The following is a 7,931-nucleotide window of genomic DNA, read 5'->3' on the forward strand; positions in this document are numbered from 1 at the left end:
CATATAACAACTTTTCATCTTCAACTGAAGTATCAGTGAAATGAAATTTGATCGTTTGTCTGTTATCGCTCGTTACTCCAGTCAATTATATAGAAGGACAACTCGTGTTTGTCATGTTTGACGTCACTTCCCGTTTCTTCACGTGCTTGTTACACATCTCACGTAGCAATGATCTCTGCGTTAAAATTATATTTGGGATGTATTTAACGAGCTGTATCATATATTTTATAATGATTGACACCAATATTGTCCTTTAATATCAAACTATTAACTAGTTACATAAGTGGATACAGGAAAGAGTACGGCAACACTCCCTTAGTAAGTAGTGATAGCTGGACAGGATGATACGTCTCAGTGGAAACTGAATCAAAAGAATATGATACCGGCGGGGCGAAGTAGTGAAATAATATAATTTAAAGGATCCCCGCTCAACAGAATTACAACAGACTTGGTAGCACACTGATCCGCAGTGAATATTCGCTTGGCTGCTACAATAACTGATAAGGATGACATCGATGCGACTTAATGACTACAAAATATTAACTTTTTTCTTTCGACAAATTAAATTCTGAAACATTTTTTTTTAGTATTAGAAAAATAAATAAAGGTGTTTGAAGTATATCTTGATAAAAAATATTCCATATTTAGCGTAAATAGGTACAGAAAATAGTACGCGGAGGCGTAAAATGGGTAAAACGATATAATTCTGCCCGTACCAGTTCATATTACTACGTTCGATGTAAACAACGCACATGTGACCATCTATTTGACGTTTTTTCTGTTTGTTTACTCTGAATTCTTTCAGAAGTACATTTTTTACTGCCTAATCTGATTGACCTGCTCGTGTTTGTTTTAAAACGAACAAAAACAAGCCACAGAAGTAATCTTTTTTGGCGTTATCGATGCCATCTTGCTTTGTTGGTAAACATTGTGATGTGACGTCACCCTTAGAACTACAGCGGTCTGACCTTTTAAAGGTCAGTCATCTTGGACGGAGATAAAAGACGGATGTCGAATTAGGTCTGTAAAACAGATTGACTTGGTAGACGTAAAGATTAATAAAGAGTATTTTACCCGAAACGTCGTCTAATTAAACACTCTTTACTTCTACCAAGTCTATTGTGATTCTGTTGAGCGGGGATCCGTTAAATTATCGTCGGTGAAGTTGCAAAAGGCTGTATCTCCTTTTTTCCTAACTTTACAAGACAGACTAAAAACTTCGTAACTGATTTTCTACAAAAGGTACGAGATTGATCTTTTACGGTTCGGTTGTATCAACCAGGAAAAAATCTCATACAGTCCATTTAAAGAAATCCACCGTCATCTTTTTGTGTACCGAGTTACGACAATTTGACACGTAAAATTAGAAATTAATATAATTGTTGCTTCTTTCTGATGATCATAAAAAATTATTCAATTGGACTAGAGATACGATTATTAAGTAAAAAGATGTGCCATACGATGGGGAAATCAGAAATGCAAAAACATCATTTTTCATCAAAATCCCAAGATACGACCTTTTGCAACTTCACCAACGTTATATTATAGTTACATAATTGTAACAGTTAAATCTATTGCAGGTATTTATTTTGGCTTCAAATGTTATATAAACTATCATTTAGATACTTATTCACTCGACAATCCTATAATCAGCTCTCTAGATCATCGGATGGTGGTGATTTAAATGGATTAACACGTCCGAGGGATTTAAAATTTGTAATGGTAAAATGGATAATTTTACCGTTGTTATACGTTGATAAACAATCTACGCTGCATCTTCCAATAGTGATAATTTGAATGAAATTTTCAATATAGTCATTTTACATTATCTATTTTTGAACCAGTATAACAAGAATTACCAGCTTTAACGAAGCTTCTACTAAGATAATGTATAATAATTATTTTAAAAAGATTATATTACTTACCTTGAATAAACGTTGTAATCGTTAATAAATAAAATAAAATATATAATATCCCTGCCGACATCTTGAATATGGTGTTCTGACATCTACCAAGGTATAACGTTAATTACTGTCGCCTGTCACAATGTATAACATATTGTCAGTAGGAACAGTAAGCTATCTGTTTTATGATTAGACAATGAATTAAGGTATCTGTTTTATGGTCACGGAATGGTTCGTTTTTAGAGATGTCTATTGTCCATTCTTGAATAATTAGAGCCCGAGACGCGATAATTAAAGCATGTTTAAATGAATAAGAAATAGACCCTCTCTAAATACGAAAGAAAAACGTGTTTATCGATAGTGTAGCTCTGATATTTAAATTCACAATAGGCCCCAGCTAAATATTGATATGGTAGCTAAAATATTTAGGGATTTCCTTAATATATTACTAAAATCTAGTGGAATGTAATACTACAATACTAAGGAGAGAGAGAGAGAGAGAGAGAGAGAGAGAGATGGGGTTTAACACCCACTCGACACAAACTAGGTCATTTCGGGACTAACACGTGGTTCAATTTTATTTCAAAAGTTCGCATGCGCGTAGGGGTCTTTAGCAGTGGGAGGAAACCGGAGGACCCGGAGAAAACCCACGAGGTTGGACAGGCGACCCCACTCCTTGTGACGTACAACCGGGGTATCGAAACCCTGCCAATTGACTCAATGACAGACCGTATGATACAACATGCACGTGCTAAAAATTCGGCCATCCACCCCACCCCCACCAACACAATACTAAGGAGTCGGGTAGATTTTTGCAATATTTGATTAAGTCATATACCCCTGGGGTACTTTTGTGCTGGAAAACTCAACAGAATAAAACATTTGATCAAACGTCTGGTTGATTGTAATACCATTGAGAGATAAGAGGTCTGTTTCCTAAAAAACAAAACTACTCAAATACATCGCTGTACTGTTTTGGTTGTTTACAGTAGCGGATCTAGAAGCTGTGAATAGGGGGGGGGGGGGTCCAAATCTAGGGCGCCATCCACAATCCCACCCCACAAATGAATGTGCGCCCTGGTAGAACATAGATCGTATTGCCTATATAGTTGTTCGCTGATCGTTATCTCGCCGAAAAGCAGTTATATTCAACTTGCCATAAATTTCATGTCATATTATGATTGTTATTAATTTTTGTCAACCTAACACTGAGCAACCTGGCGTGAAAAAAATGCAGACAGCTACGTATTATATTTATGTAATATGTAATTTGGGACTGGGTCTAAGGGGACTTTGTCTCACGGGAGCACTTACTTGGTCACATGAGTGTGGGGGGGGGCGCCTTCCGCCCACCGAGTGGGGTTGGATGGCCGAATGGTTAGCACGTGCACGCTCCGCTGTATCATACGGTCTGTCATTGAGTCAACTGGCGGGGTTTCGATTCCCCGGTTGTACGTGACAAGGAGTAGAGTCGCCTATCCAACCTCGTGGGTTTTCTCCGGGTCCTCCGGTTTCCTCTCACTGCTAAAGACCCGTACGCGCCCACCGTCCCCTCTAAATCCGCGCCGTGTTGTATAGGTTGGCGGAATAAAGTCTCTTCAACAACAATTAAACGATATTAGTTACGTCTTTTGCCACGGTCACGATTGGCGTCGTAACACGAATAAACATTTATGACTTTCGAATGGTATGTTTGGCTTCCTCAAAAATAAGAATAGTAGTACCCTTGATTTATCCGGCTAAGCTTTTGGTCAAGTGTTGATTGCATCAAATTATTATTGGCATTGCAGTATGTTTGCCAAAATAACCTTTGACTGTGATATAGTATAGATATTTTTGTTATTCAAATTAATTGTTTGAAATTTAATATGGCAGTTAGAAGTATCTCTCATCTTTATTATTATCTTACAACGTGACCACAGTTCAGTAGGCCACATTATTTTACATAATATAGTATACGTATATCACTTATGTTACACAATTTATTAAATAATACCTATGAAATGTTAAGGTCAATCTTTGTACATCTATCTATAATGCCCTTAACATGATTAATTTCCTTCCAAGTAAACTTCTGAATTGATGATAAGGTTTGCTTTATATACGATAGAAGACATACGGTCAGTATTCTTACTGCACCAGTCTTCAATAAACGTTTAAACCTTCATCAGAGTATATAATTTATCCAGAATACACTGTGAGAACGTGAAAGATCCGCTACACCCCAAATTACCTAAAGTAACTAAACTAATTATTTAGCAAACGGAGCACGTTCTCAACTGCTTAAAGTTTTTCATAAGTGGAGAAAGCTCTACAGTGACCTTAGGCACCGAAACTCTGGAATAAGCTCCCTCTTTTCATAAGGTCATCAAAATCTTTTACAATATTCAAACAATCACTAAAAACACATTTTTATACACAGGCTTTTAGTTAAAACGATTTTATATATCCTGCATTTTATCATATATTAATGTCATTCTCTATATGTATGTAATTTTATCATGTAGACTTTTATGTACATTTAAATTTTTATATTGTTACAATTTATGTTTTTGTAAAGCGCCTCTGCGCATTGCTCTGGGGTGGACGATGAGCGCTGTATAAATATCGTTTTAATTATAATAATAATAATAATAATGTGAATGTCCGGTTAGAGATAATTCCCTTGATGTTTTGGGCGATTTCTTCCTGCGCAAGGAATTCAAGAAACAACTCCAAGAAAATCCAGGTCTGTCTTTGATCGATGTGAATAGTCAGAAAATGATTGTGCTCAGTGCCGGACTGGTGGGCCGAAGGTCCACCTGTCAGGTCATTGAGCAAGGCCCACACAAGTACGCGCCGAAGGCGCACGAGTGTCCGAGGGGGTGTCTGAAAATTTTGAAAATTGACAACCGCAAACCCATTTTCAAAGCAGAAGAAGGCAAATTTTTGATTTCCTGATACAATTAGATAACAGAATGACTTAAGAGCACTATCATTAGATGAATTTGAGAATTCTAGTACACTTCTTTTTTGTGTTGTTTGTCAGTCATTTCTTTCTTATCTGTTCTTTCTCCTGTCCTGTGTCCTGTCCTCTCCTTCCTTCTTTCTTTTCTCCCCCTCTCCTTTCTTTCTCTTTTCTTTTTTCTTTTTTCTTTTTTCTTTATAGAATTAGGCCCACTTTTTTAATGAGCTTAGGCCCACCTGTCACGGACAGGTGGACAGGTGGCCCCAGTCCGGCACTGATTGTGCTAACGCTCTTTCAGAAGAAATAACATTAATATAAAGATTCTGAGATAAATCAGATGAAGATGGAGTCCCAACAGGGACAACTCACGAAACGTCAGTCGATGTTAAATCAACGTACTTGTAATCGACGTTGTTATAGGTGCAATAAGCCAGGGCACCGGCAACGTAATTGTCCCGATTTACCCAAAGAGCAGGAAAACCAAGCTCGCCCTTAACTGTGAGTCGGCATAGGGGCGTGACTCAACCCATAGAATCATCTTGTGGTAGCTTTAGTTCGGCTATTGGAAGTTGGAATTAAGAGTACGACTTGCCGATGTTTATTTGATACTGGATGTCAAGTTTCAACCACCCGTACAGTCATTTTAAGAGAAATATCTGAATTTTTCAGCTAACCTTCATGAAACTTCATTGCCCACTGTTCGTGTAGCAAATGGACTGGAACTGCCTTACCTTGGGATTATCCGGGCTAATTTAAGAATATTTAGAAGTATTGTACCAAACCAGTGGTTACTTGTGGTGATCCAGCTATACGGAAACGAAAACATGAGGTACCAGGATTGCTGGTTATGAATGTTATGTGTCATTGTTGGTTTGTTATTGAATATGATATAGCATAGATATTTTTGTTGTTCAAAATATTATTTTTTAAATTTAACATGACAGTAGCAAATCTCTCTGATCGTCATCGTTATCTTACAACTTGACCACAGTTCAGTATGTCACATTATTTTTCATAATATAGTTTACGTGTATCACTTATGGTACACAATTTATTAAATAATACCCATGAAATGTTAACTTAACCTATTAGGATGTTTAAATGGTCTTGCGACTATCTCTTATTCAAAGGGTTAATCTTTGTAAATTTATCTATAATCCCCTTAACATGTTTAATTTAGTTCCAAGTAAACCTCTGAACTGATGATAAGGTTTGCTTTATATACGACAGAAGACATACGGTCAGTATTCTTACTGTGGTCTTTAATAAACGTTTGAACCTTCATCATTGTATATAATTTATTTGGAACTCTATATTATTTTTAGGTGAGTTAATATTTCGTATTAGTAATAATTTGTATGTATTATTCTTTTGTTATTAAGGTTACTATCTTTATATTACGCATAGTATGTGAAATGTTATAATGAGAATTACATCACGTGACATATGCAATTTCATACATAGTTATGCACTTACGTTTATTATCAAACGTCGCATACAATATGTAATATTAATTCGAACAATGCCAGACGTAAGGCAAAGATATATATATGTTCTTTTGCTAAAGACATTAAATATATTTCGAATCGTAATATTGTAATTATGATGTATAATGTATTCTGAACCGTATTATAATAACTTGTCTTATCATTTATTATTCATGCATATTGTTTAAATATTTTGTATTCATTATATACTATTCAAAAAAAGTAGGGGATATTTGATTTTTAAGTGTTATTAAAGTCACCTAATGAAACTGACGAAGAAACAAATGACAAAATGAAATGAAGTTCACATTCATCGATTTATTCCAAATGATCGTTAGACTAAGTAAGGCACAGACTGACCATTATAAGGGTAAAATGATACCCGGGGTCAAACAGCAAAGTTACCACAGCATCACAACCAAGTCAGTAACGGGTAAATCCTCCTCTGTTTGCCAAACAAGCATTGATCCGACGTGGCATACTCCTAATGAGACGTCTAAGGTCATTTTGGTCCAGATTGTCCCATTCCTGTTGCAACGCAGCAGCAAGTTCTTGGACATTGGCAGGACGTTGTTGACGTTGACGTAACCTCTGTCCAAACATGTCTCAGACATGCTCGATGGGGGAGAGGTCGGGACTCAGTGCTGGCCAAGGTAATGTGGTGATGTTCTGTTGTTGGAGGTAACCTGTAACGATCCTGGCCCTGTGACATCTTGCGTTGTCATCCTGGAAGATGAAACCGCGGCCATGACGTCGTGCGAACGGCACAACATGGACTGCCAAGATGTTGTCCCGGTAGTACTGGCCTGTAACACGCCCTGCAACAACATGTAAAGCCGTTCTTCCAGCAACAGTGATGCCTCCCCACACCATAACAGAACCACCCCCAAATCGATCATGTCAGATGACGTTAAAGTCTTGGAAGCGCTCGTTTCGACGACGCCACACCCTCCTACGTCTGTCCAAAAAATCAACAGTGAACCTTGACTCATCTGAAAACATCACATTGCTCCAGCGTCGATTATCCCAGTGTTGACGATCCCTACACCAACGACGTCTTGCCTGAATGTGATGATCTCTCAAACAAGGGATCACGCGAGGAGGTCGGGCGCGAAGGTGACCCCTATGCAGTCGATTCCGAATCGTCTGGCCACTCACTCTCACACCAGTGTCTGTTTGAAGACAAGCGCTGATCTGATTTGCTGTGATGACACGATTTCTCAAGGCCAAGGTACGGATAAATCGATCTTGGGCTTGAGTTGTCGCCCTTGGTCGACCTGAGCGTGGTCTGTCCTGTACAGATTGTGTATCACGGTATCTGGACCATAGCCTGCTTATGACAGACTGAGAAACATTCATCGTCCGCGCCACAACCGCCTGTGTTGTGCCGATCTGTAGCATGCCAAGGGCACGTAACCTTTCATTTTGGGTAAGCCGACGCATATCAAAATTTGTTTTCTGGTCACTAAAACAATTAAACTGATGTTTCCACCCTGGAATTCAATGCCACAATGACTGTAACATTCAAAGTCAGAGTCGTGCAAATCTTGGGTTGGACCCCCATGATGATCCCAAGCATCACCTGCATTCCAT

Source organism: Patella vulgata, chromosome 5 (genome assembly GCF_932274485.2).
Source record: "Patella vulgata chromosome 5, xgPatVulg1.2, whole genome shotgun sequence".
Lineage (NCBI taxonomy): Eukaryota > Metazoa > Mollusca > Gastropoda > Patellidae > Patella > Patella vulgata.